Source organism: Cynocephalus volans, chromosome X (genome assembly GCF_027409185.1).
Source record: "Cynocephalus volans isolate mCynVol1 chromosome X, mCynVol1.pri, whole genome shotgun sequence".
NCBI lineage: Eukaryota > Metazoa > Chordata > Mammalia > Dermoptera > Cynocephalidae > Cynocephalus > Cynocephalus volans.
Genome location: NC_084478.1, coordinates 86,350,537 through 86,369,310, shown reverse-complemented (window position 1 = coordinate 86,369,310; position 18,774 = coordinate 86,350,537).

Here is an 18,774-nt window from a genome sequence, read left to right as displayed (position 1 = left end):
GACTTACCTCTATTCACAACTAGTTCAGCACAAGGCACTTTCATGAATGCTTATTGAATGAATAAGAGAATGAATGAATGTTCAAAGAACTCATGAGTAAATAAATAAACAGAATTGATTATAAGTTCTCTCTCCAGTGTACTAAGATTTGGACTTTATATACAATGTCTATGAGGCCTTCACAATTATGCAAATAAAGGATGATCATACACTTGGGGACCATAGTGTCAGCCAAGTCTGATGGTAGTTCTGATAGCAAGGCTAACAAAGCAGCCTTTGGGCATGTAAGGGAACCACATTTAGAACCTAGGGCTTGGAGCTTCCAAGAGCCTTCTGGGTAATAACCATAGTAAAGGAGAAAAATAAATTACTGTGGGTTAGGTCAAAGATTGCCTTTTGATTCACGGATAAGACTGATTCACGGATAAGACTGATTAATGAAGTGGATGACAACATTCATGTAAGACAGCAACCTGCATCTGCAGCAAGCTCACCTTAAAAAAACAGAACCATTAGAAAACTCGGTAGAGTCATGCCCAACACTCAGAGATGTGGAATACAAATCACAAGGGCATCAAAAGATGAAAAGGAAAAGCTTTCAACTTCGGAAACCATGATCTTGGGCTGACTGATGAAAAGACCACGACTTATGAGGACTAGCAAAGGGAAAGGGTACTCATCCTGGCTGATGGATATCAAATGAAACAAGCTTGACCTTTCAGTCCCCTTCCTAATTCTCATTTCATGTAATTATCCGGCTCCAATCTGTTCTTAATTTAGTTTTCTGACTTGGCATCCCTAGTGAAAAGAGTATACACTAACAAGCCAACACACATCTCAGTCCATTTGGCAGTTCTGTTTCTCACCATAAATTATTAAATTAGCTTTCTGGTACAAATATGTCCCCTGTGAGTTTGGACAATATGAGCTAGTTTTCCCGGTGTATGATCCTTCTCTGAGCAAAGAAAGCTCCAGACCTGTTGAGCTTTAAAGAGAAACCCTTGTATATAGAGAGAAAAGGAACCTTTCTCACAATTACCCACATCCCACCTTCATTTCACAGACAACGCCTTAACATTGCTAAATGAAAGACTGCCAACTTACCTCATTTCTCTCTTGCATGTGAGTATTCTCTCCTGTCATTGGCCCTGAAAAGGGAAGCAAAAGAATGTCAGAAGTCAGTGCTCCAAATCAGGCAAAGAAAAATTTCAACTTAGGTAAATTTTGAGTATTAATTAGAAAGAGCAAAGCTGTGGACAAATCAAAACAGCTGATAATTTAACAATCATCTGCATTTAACATTTAGAAGAGTCTTATAATTACTGGGTATGACTGATGGTCTAGGAATCATCATCACCTCAAATAAAGTAATAAATACTCCAGTAGTAGCTTCTGTAAAGTAGTGCAGCTGTCTCATTTTGTCCATAATTTTGATTTCTAGCATTCTTCCTATGTGTCTCCTCAAAGTTTACTTTAATTGGTAGATAGATCATATCTTCCCTAGGCTGGGGAAAGCTTATGATTTCGTGATTCAAAGGTTTTTAGGTCTCTCTAGCGGCAGCAGTAGCAGTAGATGAGGAGTGATAAGTATTCTTGAGGACACTATTCATCATGATACACATATTCTGTTTTCTAGGAAGACCCACGAGTCCTATCTGATCTTAGTATCAGGAAAAAAAAAAACTAGATTTTTCCTAAGCAACTGATTTGATTTGATTCTTATGGAAATTGATTGTATAACTGGTGATGTGTCTCTTTTTACATAGTCTGTTGACAAGCCTGGAACCAATTTAGTCTGTTGGTAGTAAGTGCAGTGATCTTTTAATGCTGTGCTTTTTTGAATTAGCCTCTTTCATGGCTCAATTTTTATTGTCCTTGCCCATTTTTGTTTATTATTTTATATTCACTTTTAATTTATACTATCTTGCTATAGTATTTATCTTTCAAAACCACTTTCAATCCTTTCTGGAGTAGTAGTGGAATCAAAAAATAAAAAATAAAGGACAGACTAAACCGTAACCTCAATCTTTTTTGTATTAGAACTAGTGAACATGAACTGCTTTAGATAAATTGTCTTAAGAGTTTCCCATGTCTCACTATAAATCCACAGAATATTTCTCACTGTAAATCCACAGAATATTACTGTGCATTTTGTGGAATTAATCATTCAACAAATGCTTAATGATTTATAACAATGAGCAATTTCTTCAATGCTCAGTGAGAGAAGAGTGGGACTCGGAAATATAAAATACGTTCCCTATTGTCCAAGAGTCTACAGTTTAAGTGACAAGTTGATCAGTCATAAAAGACTTAGAAAGCATGGCATAGTATATGATTTACTATTAAATTATGTGGAAGTTAATAAGATGAATTCACCATGGGCTGAACCTGTTTGGGAAAGTTTGCTGATTCTTGCTCAATAGGCAAGTTTTGACCTAAGCAGTGTTTCCCAATAAGCAGAACATGTCCTACCAAAAGTATACAAGGTTTTTGCATTTTAAATTGTCTAAAGAATAGCTTTTTAAAATATTTTAGTTATAAACCCATTTTAAGGCTTAAAAATATAATAAAATTAACAGTTCAAACCTATGATTTCATAGATAATATGGCTTACAGTGAGACTAGAGTAAGTAGCAAAGTTTTAAAAACTGTGATTATTTAAAAACATACAAACACCAAAACAAAAGTATAGAGGATAAGCAAGCATAGCAAAAATTGTGGAGGAAAATTTGAGTGTCTGAAGTTTGACAAATTTAAAGAGATGGGAGAAGGCAAGGGATTCCAGGAGACAGAAGGAATATTGCCAAGGACATAAATGGAGAGCACACATGTACTGTTTGTATGAAAGTGAAGACGCAATTTTGTCTGAAGCATAAGGCATATTAGGAAACAATGGGAAAGAAGCTTGGAGGGTAGAACCATACAAAGAAGTAAGACTCTTAGGTACAGAAGCTATGGAATGCAAGAAGTCATTGAAGAGTTTTATCTTATTTTATTTTTTATTGAAATACATTGATTATACATATTTGTGGCACATAGAGTTATATTTCAATACATGTATACAATGTGTGATGATCAAATTGGGATAATTAGCATATTCATCATTTCAAACTTAATTATTTATTTGTAATGAGGACATTAGATATCCTCTTTTCTAGTAATTTGATAATATGAAGTAGATTACTGTTAATTATAGATGCATAGCTCTACTGTACACTAATAGAATTTATTTTTTTGTATCTAGCTGTTTTGTGCCCATTAGTCAACCTATCACTATCCCTCCTCCCCCTTCTCCTTTTCTGCCTCTCCCACAGTTCTTCCCTCTTTCAATGAAGGATTTTAAACAGAGCTGAAGGAGGGAAACAAAATCTATTATTTATTGAGTACTTTCTATGTACTGTCACCATTCTAGGCAATTTACACACATTATTGATATAGGAGGTGCTCAGTTTCCCTGGGATTGGATTTCATGGCACACCTCTGAATTTTCAGCCACTCCCCAAGGTCTCAGACTCCCTCCTCTAGGCTCTCCCCTAGAGGAACGTTACTGTTGCAGGTGGACCTAATTTCAACACCAACATGGGGAAAATGAGAACACAAGGGGCTGGCTTATGCAAATCCAGTGGCTGGACATGCTCAGTAGAGAAGTATTATATAACACTGATAGCTGATTGACCTTCTACTAGAGGTACTAGAGAGCACAGAACATTCTTGAATATGCTTGGTGCATGTGACAGTACTTGACCAATGAACATGCTCCAGGAAGAGTCCAACTGAGCATGTGCAAGACTAATGTTACATAATTGGAAACCACCCTCTTAATTTATTATTCATTAGGTAGCAAAACTTAAAAAGTGAAATCCCATGAGAAAATGGGGCTGTTGCTCACTTTCCTGGAGGCAACCTGCACTTCGCTGGCTGCGGTGTGTATACTTCACTTTGTATGAAACTTACTTTCAGCAAGCGGCTGCTCACTCTCTTGAGCTAGCCTGCACTCTGTACTGAAATTTAGGTGTGTATTTCTTGCTTTTCTATTAAACTTGAAGTGCGCCCTGCTCAATCTCTGGAGCTATGCCATACTCTGTGGAACTTGTATTTCTTATCTGTTATATTAAACATGTTTTCACTTTCTAATGTGACTCTGCCCTTGAATTCTTTCCTGTGATGGAGTCAGGCCCCCCCTGGATCCTACCTCTGATATCATTATCTCATTTAATCTTTCAAACAATCCATGGAATAGCAGCTAATATTATCTCCCATCTTACCCATTAGTGAATTAAAGCACAGAGAGGTTAATTACTTTCCCAATGATCATGCAACTAGTGAGTGGGAGAAACAAGATTCAGACCCAAGTCTTTCTTGCATTAAAACCCACTCTTTCTACCACTCCCTAAAAAGTCAATAAAATAAGAGCGCACAGAAAAGATTGCAGAAGGAAGCAAAACAGAAGATGGAGATCCTTTTTGGAGGACATACAAGTAATTCAAATTTAAGGTAATAAGAGCATGGAATAGGGCAATGACAGTAAGAATGAAGATAAAGGATAATTTCAAAAGAATTATTTTTCTCAAAAGAACTCTTAATACTGTAATCAGTAAAATGAAAGAGGAAATGAATCTTCAAGAGTAGGAATAAATCAGTCTTTGAAGGGGCTCAATATTTGCATATTTGCTATTAAAACTTTTTTTAGTCATACATTGAAGTATCTTCTTTCAGTGAGAAAAACCCACTTTGAAGATAAAAGAGGTTCATTGTCCTGAAACCCAGAGGCTTGTTGTGGAGACAGGTATCAGCACATGGCCACTTCTTTAGGATTCCTGTCAGTAACCAGCAGTACTGAAAAGGGAAATAGTTTGTCTCACAGAATATGAATTTCTAAAGAAATATATTTCAGATAATTTCCATAAGAGGTTTCATTCAGCCAAATAACTGGGTCTACATCTTGTAAATTAGCTAGAATGATTAGGTTTTATCAAATTCTGGGTGATCTCTTTGGTTTCCATTTAGTCAAAGCCTAAACAATGAGCAAGAGGCCAAAGGACAAAGCAAAGAAAGGTATATATTGTCTCAATTTCTTTTTTTTAAAATTTAATTTAATTTTGTCAATATACAGTGTGGTTGATTATTGTAGCCCATTAACGAAACCTCCCTCCCTCCTCCCCCTCCCCACTCCCTCCAAACAAACTCCTTTCTGTTTGCTTCTTGTATCAACTTCAAGGAATTGTAATTGTTGTGTCTTCTTCCCTCCCCCCCCCCAGGTTGTTTGTGTATTTATTTATTTTTAGCTCCCACAAATAAGTGAGAACATGTGTTATTTCTCTTTCTGTGCCTGACTTGTTTCACTTAATATAATTCTCTCTAGGTCCATCCATATCATTGCAAATGGCAGTATTTCATTCTTTTTTATAGCTGAGTAGTATTCCATTGTGTAGATATACCATATTTTGCGTATCCACTCATCTGATGATGGACATTTGGGCTGGTTCCAACGCTTAGCTATTGTAAAGAGTGCTGCGATGAACATTGGAGAAGAGGTATACCTTCGACTTGATGATTTCCATTCTTCTGGGTATATTCCCAGCAGTGGGATAGCTGGGTCATATGGTAGATCTATCTGCAATTGTTTGAGGAACATCCATACTATTTTCCATAGAGGCTGCACCATTTTGCAGTGCCACCAGCAATGTATGAGAGTTCCTTTTACTCCGCAACCTTGCCAGCATTTATCATTCACAATCTTTTTAGCCATCCTAACTGGGGTGAGAAGGCATCTCAGTGTGGTTTTGATTGGCATTTCCCAAATATTGAGTGATGTTGAGCATTTTTTCATGTGTCATTTGGCCATTCGTATATCTTCCTTTGAGAAATGCCTATTTAGCTCTTTTGCCTATTTTTTAAATGGGTTACTTGCTTTTTTGTTGTAAAGTTGTTTCAGTTCCTTGTATATTCTGCATATTAATCCTTTGTCAGATGTATATTTTGCAAATATTTTCTCCCACTCTGTTGGTTGTCTTTTAACTCTGTTAATTGTTTCTTTTGCTGGGTAGAAGCTTTTTACTTTGATATAATCCCATTTGTTTATTTTTCCTTTGGTTGGCTGTGCTTTTGGGGTCATATTCATGAAGTCTGTGCCCAGTCCTACTTCATGAAGTGTTTCTGCTATGTTTTCTTTAAGAAGTTTTATTGCTTAAGGGTGTATATTTAATTATTTAATCCATTTTGAGTTCATTTTAGTATATGGTGAGAAGTATGGGTCTAGTTTCAATCTCCTGCATATTGATATCCAGCTATCCCAGGACCATTTGCTGAAGAGGCAGTCTCTTCCCCAGTGTATAGGCTTGGTGCCTTTGGCAAAGATCAGATGGCTGTAGGTGTGTGGGTTGATTTCTGGATTCTCTATTCTATTCCATTGATCAGTGAGTCTGTTTTTATGCCAGTGCCATGCTGTTTTGGTTATTATAGCTTTGTAGTATAGTTTAAAGTCTGGTAGTGTTATGCCTCCAGCTTTATTGTTTTTGCTCAGGATTGCTTTGGCTATGTGTGGTCTTTTGTTATTCCATATAAATGTCTGGTTAGCTTTTTCCATTTCTGAGAAAAATGTCATTGGAATTTTGATGGGGATTGCATTGAATTTGTATATCACTTTGGGTAGTATGGACATTTTCACAATGTTGATTCTTCCAATCCATCAACGAGCATGGGATATCTTTCCATCTTCTTGTGTCCTCTTTAATTTCTTTCAGCAGTGGTTCATAGTTCTCATTATAAAGATTTTTCACATCCTTGGTTAACTCAATTCCTAAGTATTTTACTTTTTGGTGGCTATTGTAAATGCCTACTTCAGAAGAAAGGAAAGATGGCAAGTGATCAACCTAATACTTCACCTTAAAGAACTAGAAAAATAAGAACAATCCAAACCCAAAGTTAACAGACAGAAAGAAATCATTAAGATCAGAGCAGAACTTAATGGAATTGAAACCCCCAAAACAATACAAAAGATCAATGAATCTGAAAGTTGTTTTTTTGAAAAGGTAAATAAAATTAACAAACCATTAGCATGGCTAACTAAAAAAAGAAGAGAAAAGATCCAAATAACAAAGATTAGAAATGAAAAAGGCAATATTACAACTGATACATCTGAAATACAAGGATTCATTTGAAACTACTGTAAACAACTATATGCCAACAAATTTGAAAATCTGGAGGAAATGGATAAATTTCTGGACACACACAAGCTACCAAAACTGAGCCAAGAAGATGTAGAAAATCTGAACAGACCAGTAACAATAAAAGAGATTGAAGCTGCTATCAGAAATCTCCCAACAAAGAAAATCCCAGGACCAGATAGATTCACGGCAGAATTTTACCAAACATTCAAAGAGGCATTGAAACTAATTCTCTAGAAACTATTCCAAAAGTTTGAAACAGAGGCAATTCTCCCAAACTCATTCTATGAAGCAAATATCACCTTGATACCAAAACTAGATAAAGATACAACTAAAAAAGAAAACTACAGGCCAATATTCTTGATGAATATAGATGCAAAAATCCTCAACAAAATAATAGCTAACAGAATACAGCAACACATATGCAAAATTATCCACCATGATCAAGTGGGATTCAATCCAGCAATGCAAGGTTGGTTCAACAAATGCAAATCAATAAATGTGATACACCATATCAATAAAATCAAACACAAGGACCATATGATCATCTCTATAGATGCTGAAAAATCTTTTGATAAAATTCAACACTCATTCATGACAAAGACTCTCTATAAGTTAGGTATAGATGGAAAGTATCTCAACGTAATTAAAGCCATATATGATAAACCCACCACCAATATCAGCTTGAATGGGGAAAAGCTGAAAGCTTTTCCTTTAAGAACAGGAACTAGACAAGGATGTCCACTCTCACGATTCCTATTCAACATAATGTTGGAAGTACTAGCCAGAGCAATCAGAGAAGAGAAGGAAATAAAGGGCATCCAGATTGGAAAAGATGAATTCAAACTGTCACTGTTTGCAAATGACATGATCCAACAGCCTAAAGCCTCTACAAAAAAACTCTTGGAGTTGATAAATGATTTCAGCAAAGATGCAGGATACAAAATCAACACACAAAAATCAGTAGCATTTCTATTCTGCAATAGTGAACAGGCAGAAAGAGAAATCAAGAAAGCTTGCCCATTTACAATAGCCACCACAAACATAAAATACTTGTCTCGATTTGTTATTTCAGCCATCTTGTCCTGAAACTTACTAACTTCATACATTCCACTAGGGCTGATCACTGGGAAAATGGTGGAGTATATGAAGACTTGTGCCCACATTCTCTTACTTGTCTTTTCGTTCAGCTTTATCTCCAAGGATATGGTGCTTTTCAGGAGCCCCTGATTTCCTCTTGTTATAAAGGAATGCAATCTGGGTAGATCCTTTACACCAAAATAGGAGGGATTTTTAGGAAAAGAGCACTGCAAATATAATAAAATGGATTTCAATTACCTGGAATTTCAAACACTAACAAGCAGCAGAAGATTCCTCAAATCAGCATTCCTTAAATCAGCAATTAAATCAAATTACTCAAATCAGCATTCCTCCAATTAGTAAGCTTTTTGGTCTCAGATCAATTTACATGCTTAGAAATTATTGAGGATCTCAAAGAGCTTTTTTATGTAAGTTATATCTATTGATATTTATTGTGTTCTACAATATTGATGTTTTTAAATATCTACTAATAAATTGAAGATAATAAATTTATTATTTTTAATAAAAATAATACATTTGATAAAATATAACAAATTTACAAAAATAATAAGAAGAAAGTAACATTGTTTTACATTGTTGAAAACCTCCTTAATATCTGGCTTGATGAAAGATAGCTATATTGTCATATCTGTTTTTGTATTCAATGTTTTGTGATATGGTGTTTTGGGGGAAAATCTGGCTTCACATGGGTATGTAAGTGAAAAAGATAGGAGCATTTTAATAGCATTTTCATAAAAGTATACGCATTTTTCCGTAATACAACACCAAAACTAGATAAACAGTAGCTTTTTACAAGATAATCACAATGTAGATTTTCAAACATACCAAGGAAATTTTCCTACCCTATTGCGTTAAAATTTGTTAGTCTATCTTATACTTTAAATTGATCTTTTAGTCATGCATTATTCCTAACAACATGCATTGGTCTTTTAGAAAATATTGTTACACTGAGTTATGCGAATGTTGACACATTTCACTATATGGTATCAAAGATGCATCACATTTGTTACCATCACCACTAGTCTCATCAGAAAAAATCTGTTAGTAATGGGAATCTGTTAAGCTCATGGTGATGGGTGCATGTTTTCCAAAGTTCTAATTTTTATTTGAAAACCCAAATTTTATCATTGGCAACAAATATTTGTCAGTTGTTTTTTCTTGAAGTGATAGGCTAACTTAGATTATTTTTAAAAAATACCTGCCAAACTCCCAAATATAAAGAACAATTACTTTCTTTCAAGTAAAAGTGGTGTTTTATGAAATAAAATTTAGTTCAGCACAAAACCTAAACAAGTTTGCAAGTTATTTTCTTTGAGACAATCATCATACTTCAGTGCGCAACAGTACTTTATACATAGATACCATTTTCTACAACAGAATATTAAAAAGATGAGTACTCAGGGTCAAGATCTAAAAAAATGGTGGAGTAAAGACTTTTGAAAGCATTCTCTATAAAAGCAATGAAAACACTGGAAAAATTATCAAAATCAACTTATTCAGGCCTTTGGAAATTAACTAAGGGCTCGCAACAATCCAGGGAGGCTTTTTAGAAAAAAATGGTTGAATCTTGGTAAGAAGTGTGAGCTCCATGGGGTTTTAACTTGTTCTATTCCCATCACCCTCCACTGAGACCTGCAGTAGCTTTGAAAACCAATAGCTTGCAACCACAGTGAAAACCAGCAGCCTGGCAGCCACTGGAGGTGTTAGAATGATGTTGGAGGCCTTCCAAAACAGCACTACCAGAGAATTCTCATTAACAGACCTCTCTGGAAATTCACTGGAAAACACCACTAACAGGGCTTATTTGACCTGACTCAGATTTCCCAGTATGAACAGTATTTTCTCTAGGGGCACTTTTCAAAATCATTGCCAATAATTGTTCAAAATTATAGGTGCTTAAAGTGGTAGATAATAGCCTAAACAAAATGTTTAAAAGAATAACCTAGGGAATAATAAATCCATAAAGGGCTTTGAAAAACTCCAGCATATCCCTAAAAATCTAGAAGGCAACACACATGGGTAGGAATAGGTACAAGGCCAGGACTGTGCACACGCTCAAGAAACACCTGAGAAGTTGCTAAGCTCTTACCTCTTGCTGACCTTAAGACAGCACAAGGGAGAGTGATGTCATCAAGATGGCAGAATAGATGATTCCCAGTATTACTCCTCCCCACAAGTAACCAATTTATAACTATCAAAAAGCAAAGATTGCCAACCTGGGAAAGAGCTTGGAGAAGGAAAGGAGAGACCTGTGGAGTTCGTGAAGGCACAAGGGTCCGTGGAAAGAGGGTATAGGAACAATGTCAATCATTCTGAACACATGGCTACATCTGAGCCCCACAAATGTGGGGCAGGGAGTGGCCTAAAGACTTCACCAAAAAATTACTAGAACTAATAAATGAATTCAGTATAGTGGAAGGATGCAAAATCAACAAACAAAAATCAAAACTCTTTCTAAATGCCCATAACAAAATAGCCAAAGAAGAAATCCAAAAGGTAATACAATTCACAATAGCTACCCTCCCAAAAATGAAATACCTAGCAGTAAATTTAACCAAGGGGGTAATAAACCTCTACAATGAAAACTATAAAACACTGGTGAAAAAAATTGAAGAGGACACAATTAAATGGAAAGATATCCCGTGTTCATTAATCAGAAGAATTAGCATCATCAAAATGTCCCTATTGTCCAAAGCAATCTACACATTCAATGCAATCCCTACCAAAATACTAAAGACATTCTTCACAGAAACAGAATAAACAATCTTAAAACTTGTATGGAACCACAAAAGACCCTGTATAGCTAAAGGAGTCTTGAACAAAAAGAACAAAGTTGGAGGAATCACACTTCCTGACTTCAGAATATATATAAAGCTATAGTAACCAAAACAGCATGGTACCAACATAAAAACAGGCAAATGACCACTGGAATCGAATAGAGACCTCAGAAATAAACCCACACATTTACAGCCAACTGATTTTTGACAAAGGTGTCAAAAATACACACTGGGAAATGTACAGCCTCTTCAATGAATGGTGCTGGGAAAATTGGGTATCCACACCCAGAAGATTGAAAATAGACCCTTATCTCTCACCATGCATGAAAATCAATTCAAAATGGATTAAAGACCTACATTTAAGGCCCAAAACTATGAAACTACTAGAAGAAAATATGGAGGAACTGCTACATGGAATGAGCCTGGGGAACACTTTTTGAGTGAGAGTACAAAGACACAGGCAACTAAAGCAAAAATACACAAATGGGACTACATCAAACTAAAAAGCTTCTGCACAGCAAGGGACACTATCAACAAAGTGAAGGAATAAACTACACACTGGGAGAAAGTGTTTGTAAACTACACATCCAACAAGGGATTAACATCCAGAATACATAAGGAATTCAAACAACTTCACAGTAAAAAAATCAAATAATCCAATTAAAAAATGGACAAAGGAGCTGAATAGACACTTTTTGAAGGAAGATATACAAATGGCCAAAAGACACATGCAAAAATGCTCAACATCACTAATCAATAGGGAAATGCAAATTAAAAACACAATGAGATATCATCTCACCCCTGTTAGGATGGCTATTATCAAAAAGAGAATAACCAATGCTGGCAATGAGGCAGACAAAGGGGGACTCTCATATATTGTTGGTGGGAATGCAAATTGTACAGCCATTGTGGAAAACAGTATGGAGGTTCCTCAGAGAACTAAAAATAGATCTACCTTATGATCTGGCTATCCCACTAAAGAGTATATACCCAAAGGTAATGAAACCAATATACCAGACAGACACCTGCACTCCCATGTTCATCACAGCACTATTCACAATAGTCAAGAGATGGACTCAACCTACATAGATATCAATGGATAAACAAATTTAAAAAACTGTGGTGTATATACACAATACTATACTACACAGCTGTAGAAAGAAATTATATCCTATCATTTTCAGCAACATGGATGGAACTGGTAACCATCAGGTTAAGTGAATTAAGTCAGGCACAAAAAGACCTGTCTTATAGGTCATAAGCCTCAATGTATTTAAAAGGATTGAAATCATACAAAGTACGTGTTTTGAATTGAATTGTGCCCCCCAAATTTGTATGTTGAAGTTCTAACCTCTACTAACACAGAATGTGACCACATTTGTAGGTAGGACTTTTAAAATTATTAAGCTAAAATGAGGCCTTTAGGGTAGGCCATTATCAACTGTGACTGGTGTCCGTATAAGAAGAGGAAATTTGAACAGAGAAACCAAGGCTGTGCACTCACAGAAGAAAGGCCATGTGAGAACACAGCAAGAAGCTGGCCATCTGCAAGCCACAGAAAGAGGCCTCGGAAGAAACCAAACCTGCTAAAACTTGGATCTTGGGCTTCTAGCCTTTAGAACTGTGAAAAAACAAATTTATGCTGTCTAAATCACCCAGTTTGTGATATTTTGTTATGGCAGCCCTACCAAATTGACATTATGTTCTCCTGCTACAAAGGAATTAAATTATACAGCAATAACAAAGGAAATTTGGGAAATTCATAAATATATGGATGTTAAACAACACGTTCTGAAATAACCAATGGATCAAAGAAGTAATCAATCACAGGTGAAATTAGAAAATTATTTTAGAATAAAGAAAACAAAAACACAACACACCAGAACTTCTGGATGCAGCTAAAGCAGTACTCAGAAGTAAACTTATAGCCATACACATCTCCATTAAAAAAAATCTCAAAGCACTGACCCAACCTTTCATCTCAAGAAATTACACAATGTAGAACCAAAAAAAAAAAAAAAAAAAAAATACCCAAAAGAAAGGAGAAAGATGGAAGTAATAAAGATTACAGCAAAAATAAATAAAACAGAAAATAGAAAAACAGAGAAAAAGCAATAAAATGAAAAGTTGTTTTCTTAAAAAGATCGACAAAATCAACAAACCTTTAGTGAGGCTGATACACACACACACAAAAGAAGACTCAAATTACTAAATTCAGAAATGAAAGAGGGAACATCACTCCTTACCTTACAGAAATAAAAGGGATTATGAGGGAATACTGTGAATAACTGTCTGCTAACCAATTAAGTAATTTGATGAAATGGAAAAATTCTTAGAAAGACACAAACTATGAAACCGAATCAAGGTAAACGGAAAATCCAAATAGACATATAACAAATAAAGAGATTAAATTAGTAATCAAAAAACTTCTCACAAAGAAAAGCCCAGACTCAAACAGCTTCACTGGTGAATTGTACCAACCATTTAAAGAATAATTAATACCAATTCTTCAGAAATCTTTCCAAAAAACAGAAGATAAGGGAACACTTACCAACTCAATACTATGAGAGGGGCAGTACTATCCTGAAAGAAACCACACAACAACATCACAAGAAAAGAAAAAGCTACAGACAGATATTCTTTATAAATATAGAAGCAAAAATCCTCAACATAAATACTAAGAAACTTAGTCCAGGAACATATAAAAAGAATTATGCACCATCACTCAGTGGGATTTATCCCAGGAATACAAAGTTGGTTCAACATATGAAAATCAACTAATTTAATACTTCGTATTAGCAGAATAAAACACAAAACCCATATAATCTTCTCTGTGGATACACAAAAAGCACACAATGTCACACCCATTCATGATTACAACACTCAGTAAAATAAGAATAGATGGCTACTTCTTCAACCCAATAAATGGCATCTACAAAAATGTATAGTTAACATTATATACAATGGTGAAAGATCAAATGCTTCCTACCCAAGTTCATCAAAAGAGAAAGCTGTCTACTTTTGCCCCTTTTATTCAACTTTATAGTATAATTTCTAGGCAAGGCATTATGCAAGAATAAATAAGTAAAAGTCATTTAGATTGTAAAAGTAGAAGTAAAACTATTTCAATTTGCATATGACATAATATGCATAAAAATAATCTTAAGGAATCCACTAAAAGATTATGCTAACTAATAAATAAATTCCACAAAGTTGCAGGATATAACTTCGATGTAAAAAAATGTATTTCTATACAGAAGTGATTAAAAAACAAAGTTCAGGAAATAATTTATTTTACAATGACATTAAACAGAAAACTAAAAGTAAATTTAACAAAAGAAGTGGGAGACACAAATGCATAAAACTGCAAAACATTGTTAACAGAAGTTAAAGAGCATGTAAATAAATGGAAAGAAACTCCATGTTCTTGGGTTGGCATTGTTTAGATGGCAGTACTTTTCAAATTGAGATAAAAGTTTAATCTAACCACTTTTAAGATCACAGGTAGGCTCTCTTGCAGAAATTCACAAACATATCCTAAAATTCATATGAAACTGCAAGGTTCCCAGAATAGGTAAATGCAATGTTGAAAAAGATTAATAAATTTGGACAAACGTTGAATGAAGAAACTATTCCTTTTTCAAACCCTACTACAAAGCTAGAGTAATGAAGATAGTGCAGTACTCTTAACAACAGACATACAAACCAATAGAATAGAATTGAGAGACTAGAAAAAATTGTTTATGTTTACTTCAGAATTGATTTTTGACCTGATTGTCAAGAAATTTCAATGATAAAGAATAATCTTTTCAACAAATGGTGCCATGACAACTGGATATCCACATATGAAAGAATGAAACTATACTCACACCATACACAAAAATTAACTGAAAATTTAAGAGCTTAAAATATAAATCCCTTACAGGAAAATATACTAGCACATTTTTTTGTTTGCTCTGAAATAGGCAATGGTTTCTTAGATATTACACATAGGCAACAAAAAAAACACAGACTTTAGCAAAATTTTGAAAAGTTTCTTACTTCAAATGACACCATCAAGAAACTGAAAAAATGGTGTAAGGCCCAGAGGGAAGTGCACACAGCCCAGCAGGCACCCAGGTGAGCTGAGACCTGCACAGCACCAGAGGTTCAGTCTACAGCCATGGAAAACTAAAATAGGAGCCAAGGTGGTGTAATATAGATACCATCACACCTCTGTCACCACGAGAACAGTTCAACACCACAGTAGCAGCCTGGGCCACTCTACAGGCAACCTGCCACTCACCTGACTACACTAATATATGAAGAGTCACCAGTAGAGCCTGCAAATAGAGGAGGAAGTCTTTGTCCTCATAGCCAACCCCAGAGTAGCAGAAAAAGCAAGTCCTCTACCAGATGACCAAACACCAGTGAAAAAATACTAGAACTACAAACAAACAAGAAGATATGACACCACCAAAATAATACAGTAATGCTCAAATTCCAGACCCCATAGAACAGGGAACCCTCAAAATGTCTGAAAAAGAATTCCGAGCAATGATCTAAAGAAAGCTTGAAGAAATAAAAGAAGATTCAATTAGAGAACACAAGGAAACAAGAAAAAATATCCAGAACATGAAAGAGGAAATTTGCAAAGAGATTAATACCTTTAAAAAGAATGTAGCAGAACTCCTAGAAATGAAAGATTCACTTATTGAAATAAAAAACACAACACAGAGTTTAAGCAACTGGCTAGAGCAAGCAGAAGAAAGAATTTGAGATTTTGAAGACGATGTTTTTGAAATAACTCAGGCAGATAAAAAAAGGAAAAAAAGATTTAAAAATAATGAGGAAAATCTAAGAGAGATAGCAGACAACCTCAAGCACTCTAGCATCTGAATTGTGGTTATTCCAGAAGGGAAGGAGAAAGGAAAAGGTATTGGAAACCTATTCAAGGAAATAGAAAACTTCCCAGGGGTAGAGAGAGATGTAGACCTTCAGATCCAGGAGCTCAAGGTCCCCAAACAGATTCAATCCAAAAAGATCTTCTCCAAAACACATTATAGTCAAATTTACAAAGCTCAAAGACAAAGAGAGAATTCTAAAAGCAGCTAAACAAAAGCATCAAGTCACTTATAAGTAAACCCATATAAGACTAACAGCAGACTTCACAACTGAAACCCTACAGGCCAGAAGAAAGTGGAATTATATATTCCAAACACTAAAGAAAAAAATTGCCAGCCAAGAATTCATTACCCAGTAAGGTTCTTTCTCAGAAATGAGGGAAAATAGTGTATTTCCCAGACAAACAAAAATTGTGGGAGTTCACCACCACATGACCAGCCCTGCAAGAAATCCTCAAGGGAGTCCTTCATCTGGAATCTGAATAACGAATGTCACTATCACAGATACACAAGAAAGAGCAAAACCTGCTGTTGAAACAAAAATGCAAGTGAGAAAGACAAAGAAGCTAAATCATGCCACCTCAGATATCCAACTAAAATTGAAGAAGAGAAATAAAAGGGGAAGCAACAATCAAAAGATATTTAAAACATCTAAACAAAAAGTAATTAAATGACAGGAATTAAACAATATCTGTCAATAACCATCATAATGTGAATGGATTAAACTCCCCATTCAAAAGGCACAGATTGAATGATTGGATTAAAAGGCTATATCCAAGTATATGCTGTCTTCAACAGACCCATCTCACATATAGAGACACACACAGACTAGAGTGAGGGGATAGAAAAATATATACCATGCTAATGGAAACCAAAAATGAGCAAGAGTAGCTATTCTTATATCTGATAAAATAGACTTTAAACCGAAAAACATAAAAAGAGACAAAGAAGGCCACTATATAATGATAAAAGGATCTATGCAGCTAGAAGATATAACGATAATAATATATATGCACCCAATACCGGAATAACCAGATATATAAAGCAAATACTCTTAGACCTAAAAAAGAAATATGCCATAATACATTAATAGTGAGTGACCTGCACACCCTTCTCTGAGTATAGGACAGATCATCCAGACAACAAAGCAACAAAGAGACACAGGATTTAAACTACACATTAGACCAACTAGACCTGGCAGATATATACAAAACTTTTCACCCAACAACCAAGGAACATACTTTCTTCTCATCAGCTCATGGAACACTGTCCAGGATAGACCACATATTAGGTCACAAATCTAGCCTCAGCAAATTTTAAAAAATTGAAATCATTCCAAATATCTTTTCAGACCACAGTGGACTAAAATTGGAAATTAATAAACAAAACTCAGGAAACTATACAAATACATGGAAACTAAATAATAGGCTTCTGAATGACCTATGGATCCAAGATGAAATTAAACAGGAAATCAAAAAATTTGTAGAAACTAATGAAAATTAAAAATACATCATACCAAAACCTCTGGGATACTGCAAACGCAGTACTAAGAGGCAAATTTATTGCAATAAATGCTTACGTCAAAAGAATGGAAAGACTTCAAATAAATGATCTAACACTATGCCTCAAAGAACTTGAAAAACAATAACAACCCAAACCAAAATGTAGTAGATGTAAAGAAATAATTAAGATCAGAGCAGAATGAAATGAAACAGAGACAAAAAAAACAATAGAAACAATCAACAAAACAGAAAGTTGGTTTTTCAAGAAGATAAATAAAATAGGCAAACCATTAGGTAGGTTAACAAAAAAAAAAAAAAAGAGAGAGAAGAACCAAATAACAAAAGTCAGAAATGTAAAGGGAGACATTACAACCAATATGACAAAAATACAAAGAGTCATTAGAGACTATTATCAGCAAATGTATGACAACAAATATGAAAATCTAGAAGATATGGGTAAGTTTCTAGATACATACAAACTACCAAGACTGAACCAAGAAGAGATTGAAAACCTGAACAGACCAATAACAAGCAAGGAGATTAAAGCGGTAATTAGCAATCTTCCAACAAAGAAAAGTCTGGATCCAGATGGCTTTACAGCTGTATTCTATCAAACTTTTAAAGAGGAGTTAATACTAATTCTCCTCAAACTATTCCAAACAATTGAAACAGGAGCTACTCTCCCAGACTCATTCTATGAGGCCACCATAACTATGATACCAGAACCAGATAAAGACACAACAAAAAAAGAAAATTACAGGCCAATATCCTTGATGATCCTAGATGCAAAAATCCTCAACAAAATATTAGCAGTCGGAATACAACATATTAAAAAAATTATACACTATGATCAAGTGGTATTCATCCCATGGATGTAGGGATGGTTCAACATCTGAAAGTCAATAAATGTAATACATCACATCAGCAAACTCATGGACAAAGACTGTATTATTATCTCAACAGATGCTTAAAAAAGCATTTGAAAAATTCAACATCGCTTCATGATAAAGGCTCTCAACAATTTAAGTATAGAAGGAAAATACCTCAACACAATAAAAGCCATTTATGACAAGCCCGCCACCAGTATCATTCTGAATGGGGAAAAACTGAGGGCCTTTCCCTTAAGAACAGGAGCAAGACAAAGATGCCTACTCTCACCACTTCTATTTAAGATAGTACTGGAGGAACTAGCCATAGCCATCGGGCAAGAGAAAGAAAAACAGGGAATCCAGATGGGAAAAGACCAACTCAGACTTCTGCTATTCGCAGATGACATGATACTATACATAGAAAAACCTAAAGACTCTATCAAAAAACTGCTAGAGATGGTTACTAAATTCAGTGA